Below are 12,495 nucleotides of genomic sequence, written 5' to 3'. Positions count from 1 at the left end.
CGGGCGGTGGGTCTGCGTGCTGGCTCCCCCATGAAAATGGTCACCATGCCATTGCAATGGGGTGCGTGGGTGGGACGGCTCTTGGGAAGGAACTGGATTACCTAATCAAGAACTGCAGAAATAGGTTTTGCAGATTTTGATACGTTATAAGTTTATACGTTGCCTATGAGGGAAAGAAAAAGGCTCTTTCTTAGAGTGTGTGCGCTTCTGAGATATACCAGTAAAGATGCTGAAGGCCTCATTCTCCAAGGAAAACTTTGGTGGATGAGAAAGCTGGGGGTGCTGGCCAGGCCCTGACTGTATAAATAAATGTTGGACCGAAGATGTTAAAGGGCTTCTGCTTGTACAAGGAGGGGGGAAATTCAGAAACAGAAGGCCCAAAGAGGCCAATGAGGCAGCTGGTAGTCGGGGAAGGAGGCTAAAAATGTACAGTGTGAGCCCAAACATGCACTGTGTGAGTTCAAGGATAATCTCTGTGAGCCAAAGGATATACAGTGTCAGTGTCTGCTGTCTCTGAAGCCATACATTTGAGAGGTGAGATGAAAATGGGATTTGGCCAGAGGAACCAGGTATACCCTAAATTCTGCCTTGGCCCAACCACTTTCTTCCTCAGGAGGAGTCTAAGGGAGCCAGACATGCTCAAAATCATCAAAATAAGATATTATTAGCAGGGGCTTTAACGCTCAAATCTATTATAGAATTCCAATAGACTGGGCTCGATCATGTTGAGGGCTTCCTTCTCCTAATCAGAGCAAGTCACATGAATAGTTAATGTGGCGCCTCATCCAGGAAACTCTCCCGTGGGGGCAGATGCGCCTGGGGCTGCTGCTGTTTGCCTACGACTCTGCTGTCCCTTGCTTCCGACTCTTCCCATTCCGGCTTCCCAAGCTTCCGGCTCTCCCGTTTGCTCGTGTGGGCCAAGCATGCCTTAGAAACCGCAAGAGCACACGGAAGAAACTAAAGGCAGGAAGGTTTTAGCTCAGGCTGAGGAAAAACTTTCTAGTGGTCAAGTGCTCCGTGACGTAAGGGCAGCCTCAGAGATCGTGAGTTTGTGTCTCTGACAGGACAGCTTTTGGCGAAAACGCTGTGGAAGGGTTTACAGCCTCAAACGAGAACAGACTGTCAGGTCCCTTTCCAGCATAAGAAGCTGTGGCTCTGAGTTACTTCATCACTCCAGGCTTCAATTTCCTGATCTTTTTCAGAATGATCCCTGACATTCTTTCCTGCTTGGGGATAATGATAGACCGTTAATAATAGTGCCACATATTCTGGCGTGTTGCAGGTATGGAGAGCAGGACGGATAGAAGAACGAATAAACACATTTACTATTCGTGCTGATGCTTCCCTTTAAGGGAAACCGCTGGATTGATGGGGGAGGGGAAACTGCAGGAGACAGTAAGATGGGAGCTCTGCGTGGTCCGTACTGGAGAGAAATACGAGGTCGTAAATATTTTAAAGAATAAACATATGTGTATCTGTATACATCTTCCATTCTGCCTCACGTTTTATGAGTTCATGCTTTTCCCTTCAGAAACTGTGTGCCTGCACGTGGTATAGAATCCAGTTTCCCAACCAGTGTCGGGAGATGCCAAATATTTAATGACACCCCACCTAGAAACAATAAATACATTTGAGTCAGTCTTAGACTCCTGGGGAAAGGGATGCTGAAAATTTGATGAAAGGGATTAATAAATTATAACCAGGCTATTAAGATGTGAATCACTAAAGGCTCCTGACACGCTTTTCCTCTCTCTAATTAGAATTAGGAAACAAATAAACAGACTCGCCTCCCCATGCTCAGAATTCTGCCCCCACCTTTCTGAGGCCACTTTGTCCGTCTAGTGCGTGGACTTCTCTGTAGACCTGAAGATGGCTTTTACCCATCAGCAATAAGGCTCTGACAGGCGATTCAGCGGCGGTGCACTGGTTCCCTAAACCAGATGCTGTGACCGTATTGACAAGACGCCAATCACACAGCTGGGGAGGAGGCAGGTCCCATTTGCGGGGCCGTGGGTTGTCTTCCCAATCAAAGCACTCCTGCTGATGGATTTCAGGCCTGCTTCAAGCTGTCACACACCCAAGCTCCCTGGAAGGAAACTTAGAGATTGTCTTGTCCCACCTCTGCTTTTTGTATAGGCAAAAACTGAGGCCAGAGGAGAGCAAACAAGTTGCCCAAAGTCATGCAACTTTTGATAGCAAAACACACAAGGGTCTCCTGACCGTGGGACCACTATTCTTTCTACATATATTAATATTTCTACACCTATTGCAGGGACCCAAATCCAATAACTCTGTACTTCTCTATCCAATCGCTAGAGCAACTCTTTATAACACAGGCATCAGACAACAACTGCTGGAGTTGGAAGACAATTCCAGCACCGCACTGTAGGTGCAGCGTTGGTGGCTCCTCTCCAGATGTGGAGCTCTGATGTCATACTCGATTAGTTTGGGTGCAGAAACCGATTCTCTTGCTCACCTTTATATCCCAGCGTCTAGAACAATGCCAGAATAGAGGAGTCCTCAGAGGGTATGGGGGGATTGTTTAAATGAATGAATCATGAGAGTTTATCTAATTTCAGAACTTCTCATTTTTTTTTGAGTGCCTAGTGACTCAAAGCCAAGAATGTGCATAGTGACTCAAAGCAAAAAATGCAAAAATGCATTTTCCTTCAAATATTTCATGGGTTCTGCTCCAAGACAATCTCCAGCAAACATGTATTCAGATTTACTGCATGCTAGGTGCTAGGTAAAGAGAAATAAAACATGGTCCCTGTCCTCAGAGGCTCACGGTCTAGTAAGGGAGACAGATGTCCCAGTGGCTGTAATCCCAGGTGACAGTGTGCCATGCCAGCGGTTTATCATAAGACGTTCAGGCAAGCCAGCCAGAGGTAGGGGAAGAGGTGACAGCTGAGCTGAGTGTTGAAGGATAAGTCAATTGGAGAAATGACAAGGAAGGAAGTTCCAGGCAGAGGAAACAACGTGTACTAACCCTAACATGAGACGGCTTGAGAAAGCTTGGCAGGGAGTTCCCTTCTGCCATAAAGAGCAGCAAGCCTGACTTCTTCCCTGAACTACCCACATGGTGATTCCTGCCAGAGCACCCAGGAATATCCCAGAACATTCTGAGATATTCAGGGGAAAACACTGTCCCACCCATTCCCCTGCTCGGGCACCTTGGGCACCTCTCAGCGAACTTCCCTTGCAGGTCTGGAAGTGTGTTCCCATGGGGGGGGGGTGTACATGTGCATGCCCAGTCACTTCCATTGTTCCAAGTGTTCACGCCCACTGTCCCATCCACTCATGCTTCCATATATCCAGAGCTGCACCCTGACTCCTTAGATCAGCAGGCACCTGGTACCCTTGAAGTCCAGCAGTCCTTCCCCTCACACACAGAGTCACTCTCTGCTCTGGGCTTTCCATGCCCTGGGGGACATGAACTTCACCCTGCAACCCACCCACAAAAGACTGGGACTCATGGAAGATAAAGACGCCTTCTGAGTCTCTAAGTATCCCCAGCCCCGGCTGGGCGAAGGGTCGGCCTCCCAGGTGTGAATGTTCTGAACCCCAGAGAAGATGCGAGCCCTGACTCTGCCGTTTCCTGGTGCTGGGCGCAGCCTGCACTAAAAGCCAGTGGAAAATAGGGCCTCCCCTCACCCGGTCACCGTGCAGGCAGACGACATAAGGCCGGAGAGTGCGCCGCAGTAGCTTCTTGTTCTAATAAACTTCTGGAGTTCCCATGGCCCACCCTCACCTTCAGCGCGCATAAGCCAGCGGGTGTTAATGGCATGTGACCAGGTGTTCCTGATCAGCCCTCCACCCCAAGTCTAGACATGCATGTCTCCATTTCTGGCGAGTGAACAACGCCCTTCACTATTTTCCTGCACATTTATTTTCCCCCCTCTTGTTTTATTGGTTTGACCATTGTAATGAGATTTTGCATGAGAGTAGAGTAAAATGCTTGTAAAATTCAGATTCCTATTTTGGATGTCATCAAAGTTTTTAAGTGGATTTCTTTTAAGAAACATTTCTGACTGAGCAATGCTCAATATTCTGACCATTATGATGCTAACTGGCTCATTCTCTAATCTTTGGGTTTGAATCCCAGCTGTTCCAATTGTGAGCTGTGTGATCTTAAACCAATTACTTAACCTCTCTGAGTTAGTTTTTCTCATCTGTACAATAGAAATAATGCCACCTTTTTCACAGGGTGGTTGTACACTTGAGAAATGATTACAAATTGCTCATAAAAGGTACTCAATTAATCACCGTTCTCCTGTGTTTAGGAAAAGAATAATGTGTTCTCTACATATATCTTTTCTTCTATACTCCCTCTCTAATCCCCTGGAGAGGAAAAGGATGGTGGAAACATATCCCCCAGAAACAAACTGAGTGAACTAATACTGCAAAGTGTCCATTGGATTGGAAACTGGACTATTTTTTTTTAACTTAATAAGATCAGTAAGAAAAACTCGTGCAACGAGTTGTGACATGAACTCGCCACAACTCACGCTTTACCTCTATCCTGTACCCTACTGTGTCCATATCAAATCTCCAAATTCAAATATCAGTTACTGGCTTCCAAGCAAAGATATCAGGCAGAGCTCACATCTCCCAGGTCCCAGCCACCACCAGGCCCAAAATGATAATCAGTTGAGAATGTTAATTGAATGCTGTAATTATAGTCAATGCATAATAGGCATTTCGCACTGAGGTTGTATCCTGCCAAGAAAATATTTACTTGGCTAACTCAAGTCCATGACCAAGTCTATTTTTTTACAACTGAAATAACGCTTTCATTTGGCATCACCAGACACACCATTGTGGAGCATCCTGGATGTTTCAAACATAATAAAAATGTCTCTTATGCTATGCCCCCTGTAAGTCATATGCGTCCCTTCTCTGCAGGACCTATAAAGTCTATGTGAGTTCTTTGGTGTTCCTGGCTGGCTTTAAACACCATCAGCTATTTATTAAAGATTCATTCAGGGATGAGCAGAAGGGAGCTGAGAGAGTCTGGGACTTTTGTTCAGGTTTCTTATCTCAAAGCTTCTTTCATTAAATCTGTTTTTTCCTTTGCACTGGATGCTTATTTCCCTTCGGATTGTTGGTCCATGCTGTTCACAGCAAAGCTTTTGAAATCGCAGGCTCACTGGCAAATAGCAAATGCTGCCTCCCGAGCCCTGGTCACCCTTCTCACCTCTGGCCATTGCCCTTGACCAGAGGTGGCCTCAGACAATGGAAATGGTGGAGCCCTGTGATCTCACCTTCAGCTCCAGCTGCCCAGTTGCTCTCTAGGACGTGTTGCTCCTCCACTCTAACCAAGGCCCCTTTCAGGATGGGAATCCTCACCATTGGAGAAATCTCTTTCTTGCCCAAGCCCTGAGGTATCTCTCTTCCCCGCCATTTTCCTGGGATTTCACAGCATTGATGGGCATGCTTCATCGGGTGTGGTTTGGGGCTGTGGACTTTTCCTTGTTTCACTGGAGATGAAGGGTTTTCTTTCCCTCTTTTCTATTTGTGGTTGTATTCAGGGTGTTTCTAAGGAGAGACGAGAACTACAAATGCCTTTATGCTTCCATCTTTAGCCAAAAGTCCCAGGCCTCTTTAAACCCAAACCTTTCGTTTATTTCTCCTCCGTATGGCGTGTACTTCTGTGAATGCCTTCAAAGCCTGCCATGAAATAAGCTAAGGGTAGGTGTATATAAAGTTGAAAATGGCCCTGTTTTCCCGTTTGCCCCTTTCTACACTTTGATTTCTGCTTATCTTTTTGGAAGTCTCCTCATCTTTTATTTTCTCTTTTGTCATTTCTCTCACCCAATCTGGAAACCCTTCTCTTCTCTAAAAGAACTCAGAGATATTCTTTGGGGTCTCCCCTCTTCTCCTCTAGCCAGAAGAATAAACTATCCTCGTCGGATGTGTGATTAGGTCTCTCTCTTCAGGGCCAAATTGCATAGGTTCCTACAAAGGTTTCCTCGCTGTCCGCACTCTGAATCTCTGAACAAACCCACAGAGGGGTGCGGCTCTCCCAAAACTCTCTCAACTGCTGCCGTAAAAACTGCATCTTTCTGACCTTAACTGAAAGGGCTCCTCGGAGAACTGCTTTTAGGCAAGCCATACTGTGTCCCTTCTCTGCAGACCTGCTGTATCCCACAGACACGAGTCCCTGCTTAGCAAAGAGCCCCCTCATTCCTCCCACTGCATCCCCCCGGGGCCGGCGAGCAGTGGAAGCGTGGCATAAGCAACATCCTGCTCACCAGAACTCCCACCTGCTTCCTGCACCTGTTTTCTTGGGTGCCTGATCCAAGGGGAAAGAAAAGATGATTCAACCTTGCATGTATGTTTATCCTGCTGGTGGAATGTCATTAAATATGGAAAATCATGCAAGTAGGGCTCCAAAGAAATGGATCACTGGATTGATAATGCCCCTGGACCCGTTGTATGCATGGCTGAGAAATCTGGCTTCTCAAAAAGGACACTGTCACAACCCCGAGGAATAGGAGGGAAGATGAAGTCATGACCTGTCGCTGACGTAAACAGAACAGGAGGTGTGAGAGCCTGGGATGTACTGGCAACTGTGACAGGCACATCTTGTCCCATCCCCAATAATCTTGCAAGCTTGTAGCCCCCTTTTATTGCACAAAGATATTGAGGATTCTGGTAGAGAATGAAAGAGCTCAGAGGAATATGAGCTCTTTCAGTATCTTTAAAGTATCATTTAAAAATCACTGTTGGTGATTACTTGTTAAAAATGTCTTAGCATTTGACTTTGAATAAGTCTTCTAAGAAGCTGCAATTTGAGGGATGGGCCCAACCTTGAGCTTCATGTCTTTAAGCAATTTGAGGACAGCAGCACTCTCTTCTGCAGTGCGTTTGAGTATGGGCATAAAAGATGCCTCTCTCCCAAGCCCACAGGCCTTCTGCCCAGGTAAGCCCTTAACATGGGCAGGCCGGCTGTGCAAGTTAAGATACACAAAAGCACCCCCATCCCTCCAGCTCTATCACCGGCCGGTGCATATGACTGAATGGTACTTTCCAACTATGCCAAAGACCACAGGGATTTTGAACTGGAAAGAATCTTACAGATCCTAACCCCTGAATTTTAAAAAGACTGCACCTGACACCGAAGCTGGTAAAGTCCTTTACTTCATTTACTTGTCTTAAGTATGTAAGGACAAAAAGTCAGTATTACAACAAAAGAAATTTCCTCCTCGATGTTTTTATAACCCTCTTGAATGTTAAAAAATAAATAAATAAAATAGTACAGAAATACAGCCCAAATCAGAGGCCTGCAGTCTGCAGGGAGCGAGCACAACGACGGAGTGTCCTGAGTTGAGGGCGAGGGGAGGAGGCAGGAGGAGAGAGTGAGCAGAGGTGACCTTGGCCGTCCAAAGAGCTCCAGGCTCCAAGGATACAGGAAACACCATGCTTTTTTTTTTTTTTTTTGCAAATTAAATTAGAACGATTTCACCATCCCATCCACCAAAGGCAGGAGGCCACACATCTTACCCTCATGCTCCCTTCTGTCCCCTATATTATACAAAAACTCCGAGGGCTTACATGTTTTGAAAATGTTGACAGGCAGGGAAGACCTCAGGTGGCTCTCAGTAGGGTGTCCATGACTGTCTCCTGCATGGACACTGAAATGAGTCCCAACCATCCACCCACTGTTCCCACTACTCACCCAGTGTACCAAGTATGCTCCCAGTACACCCAGTACAACCACCATCCACCTAGTGTCCCCACACCCTACCCAGTGTCATCACACTCCACCCTCTGTCCCCATTATCCACTCAGTGTCCACATCATCCACCCAGTGTCCCCACCATCCACCTAGTGTCCTCATCATATACCCAGGGGCCCCAGGCATCCACTTAGTGTCTTCACACTCCATCCAGTGTCCCCAAAATTCACCCAGTGTCCCCACCACACATCCAGGGTCCCCACTATACACCCGGTGCCCCCACAATAACCCAGTGTCCCCACCATCCACCCAGTGTCCCACCATCCACCCAGTGTCCCTGCCATACACCCAGTGTCCCACCATCCACCAGTGTCCCCAGCATCCACCTAGTGTCCCACCATCCACCCAGTGTCCCTGCCATATACCCAGTGTCCCACCATCCACCAGTGTCCCCACCATCCACCCAGTGCCCCCATCATTTGTCTATTGCCTCCCACTGTCCATCCAGTGTCCCCCATTATCTCTTCAGTATCCTCAGTCTGCAATGCCACCTACCATCTATCGACTGCCCCTACCATCTCATTCTACCTTCCTCTCTAGGGTTGCTACCATTTCCTGCAGAGAAGTCCTGCTTGCCTAGTGCTCTACCTGACAAAATGAGCCTGTAGAGAGACGTGGTAACTCCCAGTCATTTCATGTGCCTTCCATACCCAGTAGCCCAGGGATGCAACACCTCAGCTGCTTCAGGCATCTACCCGCTGTGAAACCTGCAGTCATCTTCCCAGGGTTCCACTAGGGGTCAGGCTACTCACCTCTTCCACCCCACTAAGCCTTGGAACGTTCTCCCACACATGTGCTTGTGAGTCTCTCAGAGCAGGCCCACAGCTCAGAAACACAAAGTCCAGCTCAGCTGAAACAGTTTTCTGTACTTACTGTATTTTTTTACCTAGGCATTTGTTGAGTGGCTGGTGTGTGGCTGGCATTACTGGTGTGCTACTCCATCCTCAGCACAGTGCTCTGCAGGTGACAGAGCTCTAAGCCTCAGCGGTTCATCCAAGGTCACTGCACTAGAGCCGAGATTCATATTCAAATAGGACTCCCCCAAGTCTGGGGTTTAAAACAGCACATTCTGGCTTCAACGTTGCTAAATGTTGTCAACCACAGGATCATGGAGTTGACAAAGCTGGCTTCATCCGGGTCAATTTCCCTGCTGACACCGCAGTGCTGTACAGGCCCCTCCAGCACCGCAGAGAAGGGGAAGCTCTTGTCATTGGAGGGTCTTCTGAGTCACAAACTGAGATCTACCTTCCTTCAGCTTCCGTGAGATGTCCGGGCTCTGGCCAGCCTGGCAGAACCAACCCAATCCCCTCTTCCTCTTCGTAGCATTTCAGGGTTTGAATGAAACTCCCCATCTTGTTTCTGTCTCTCTTTTGCAGCTGAATCAACCGCAGTTTCCTCTACCCTTTCACCTAGGGCTGGTTTCAGCGTGTCTTTTACCTCTGGTGTGAAGCTGGGTCGTCAGGAAGTTTTGAAAGAAGTATCAGCTACTGTCAGCAACTCACCGGGCATTTGCATTGAGTAAATCCTCACCCCATTCTGTGCTAGACTCCACCAGGTGCCCAAAACATTTGATGACTGAGTGATTTGGGAACATTCTTAAAAAACCCACCTAGCCAGTAACAAGATGTTTACCTATAACTACCTCAGAGCAAAGGTTAAGCACTTTGGAATACTGAAGACATTCTAGAAGATTATTTTCAAAATTTGCAAGAGGAGAAAATATGAGAACATCTGTTCTTTAAAGTCACTGTAAAATAATCATGTACAAATAACATAAAAATACTAAGTGCTGAATCTCTTTACAGTCATGTGAGTATGTGAGTTCAGAAAGTCTCAGCTGGGAAGAGAAAGAAATTTCCCTAAGAGTTCTTCCTAAATTTTTTTTATTTTACAATTTTCTTTATACTACTACACCTTTCCTTGGGGATTATTGCCATGATATTTAGGCTTATTTTTTTGGTAATAAGGGTTTTTAAAAATAGATTTTTCTTGGCAAGTGAGAGGAGTTTTTTTGGAACTGTTCTAGTCTCTGAGATAAACATTATGTAGAGGAGTGTTTATGCCACCAACCCAGAGATTCACCTGAAGCGCTATCATGCCCTCTACGGAGCAGTTTCACGTTTAGGATTATCATTCCAGCCTCGAATGCAGACAGGGCTTGGGAAGGCCCCTGGTTCTTGGACATTTTGCATCCTTTCTAATGCCTGTGTCACTCTCCGTTTAAGGAGTCGTCAGAGTGACGTTTTGGTAAGGTCAGGGTTGAATCCCTTAGGTACTAAAGGACTTCCAGCCCTCTTTTCTATGCAGTCCTGGAGGGCAGTATTTAGAAACATGGACCAGATACGACTGATAGATAAACTACTGACTTGATCCACTTTTTAAAATTGATTATGCCCAGATAAGATTACAAAACTAAGAAAAAATTACTGTCCAGTTAAATTTGAATTTCAGATAAATAAGCGATTTTTAATAAGTATGTCCCAAATACAGTATTTCACCTGGCATCCCTACGCCCAACTCAGTGTCAACTGCCCAACGTTAATGTTCACTAATGAACTTTAGCTTCTATTTTTTCAAATCTCTATTAAAGGCATAACAGATCCTTTCTTGACAAAAAAAAATAATTGCCAATTGAGGCATATGGCCAGTCTCACCCGATGTATGTGCCTCGCACAAAATTAGAATCTGGGCTTCACCTCATTTCTTAAGAGCTGATAATTAGAGGAAAGTACAAATGAGCTCAAAAAAAAAAAAGAACCAAGAAAAACGATGAAGGGTAAGGAAATGATCGCGGCACCCAAAGAATCACAAAGAGGTCAGGGATGTTGTGTTTTATTCACTCTTGTTTCCCCCACATCTAACACTGCGTCCAACACATGATAAATAATTGTACAATAATGTATCGATGGATAAATAAGTGAATAAGTCATGCTCAAAGCCTCTTTCTCAAGCCACTGCTGCAGCATATCTGGGGCCTTTCAGATCTCACTGTTGCCTTTGGCTCTAAAATAAGAGACTAATTAGGCTTTAAAATGGGTGGCACTATGAGTGAATGAGTTTTCATAAGAAACATATTTCTCTTTCCTAAGTGGGACTCTTGCTTCTTACCTGAGATAAAATAGATAAAAATAGACTGAAGTTTAAATGAGAAGCCATATAACTATTTATAGGATAGGCATTCATGATGAAATAGTTTCAAAAACACTAAACACCACCAACAACCCACCCTTACATGTAATTCCCTATTAAAGAGAGATACTCCATTGAAATGTTCAAATGCACAGGAGGCGGCCAGAGATACGCAAATCTTAATGGAAGGAATGGAACCAAGTGGAGGGGGCTGGGACAGGATGGGACTATGTTGGGTAGGTCCATTGGCTCAATATAAAGCATTGAATTGTAGTGTATTTCTCTGGGAATGTATTACCTATCTATCCTTATTCAAAAATGGACAAGAGTTGATGTAACCCAAAATATATGTGCAAGTATAATTTAAAATATTAAGAAGGGATGACCTATTAGATATTGGGAGTCAACTGATCTGTTCTCTTGAGGATTTTTAAAGGCTAAATTATAGAGCTTCTTCACCTATTCCCCATACGTTGTGGTGTCAGTGCACCTCCATTCTTGCTCGTAACTGCACATGCTCAGGCTTATTAATGATGCATTTATAGTTTGAAACCAAAACCTGGCACAGAACAATGGAAAACTAGAAGATCACCCTCCTTGTTCTGGGCACCATAACACTTAATGTCATCTATTTGTGCCACCTTTTTAGCAGCCCAAAACAGCTGTATAAAAGGTTTATTTCATTTTATTTTTGCTTATTACTGAATGAGTGTGAAAGTGAATGTGTCAAGGTAACATTTTAAAGTATTTTAGTGTGTTTTTTCTCACTTTTTTGAACATCACATTCATCCTTTTCAGCCAGAGTTTGCTCACCTTGAAGAGAATATGGATTGTTCAAGCCTGGAATGCAAAGAGAAAGATGTCAGGTCAACCTTTAACTTTCACTTTGGATCTTAAAATTGTAAAGATCCAGAATTTCATTTTCAAAAGCAAAGTTTTATTGAGAGAGGAAAAGATTTCCAGTAGGGTTTAGTTTATGATGTTTACGATAAAACTTCCAGCAGGGAGAAGGCAGGATATGAATAAGAGTAGAAAGTAAACACACTTCTTAGATGGGAGGAGCGTACTGGTAGGCGGGAAGAAGAGAACAAGAGAAGTGAGACTCACTTGTGATCCTTTTCCCCGGCACATACGTATACCCAGAGCCAAGTCTCCTTCGTTTCCACCTCCTTGGCATGGTGTCTGGGAGTCGGGGCCACCCAACACAGCGCCATGGTACCGGAGGGAGGGTGCCTGGTTTGCGCTTCCTCCTGATGCTCACTGGCCTTTGTGGGGGTGTCTTGTCCTATTGCTCATTGGAATGTTGACCTGTGCCCCCACTGTGGGTACTGTCCATGCTCACTGTCTGTGTCATGGTCTCCAGTTACAGCCCTCTCAGAGAGCTCTCCAACCTGACTCCAGGCCTCTTACACTTGACTGGTCTGGTCAGCAGCTCTGAGTCCAACGCTGGAGCTCAGGAGAATATCTCCACCTCTTCCAAATCACACGCAGGTATGGGTTGCTGGAAGGGATAACGCAGTGCTATCCTTGAGTTCTCTGTGCCTAAACATCCCATACCTGCACATCTGCTCTACTGAGGTTGACCCATGGAGCCCAAGACACCTACAAGGCCATTTTCTTGTAAA

This window comes from Eulemur rufifrons, chromosome 7, assembly GCF_041146395.1.
Source record: "Eulemur rufifrons isolate Redbay chromosome 7, OSU_ERuf_1, whole genome shotgun sequence".
NCBI lineage: Eukaryota > Metazoa > Chordata > Mammalia > Primates > Lemuridae > Eulemur > Eulemur rufifrons.
Note: the sequence above shows the minus strand (reverse complement) of the source record.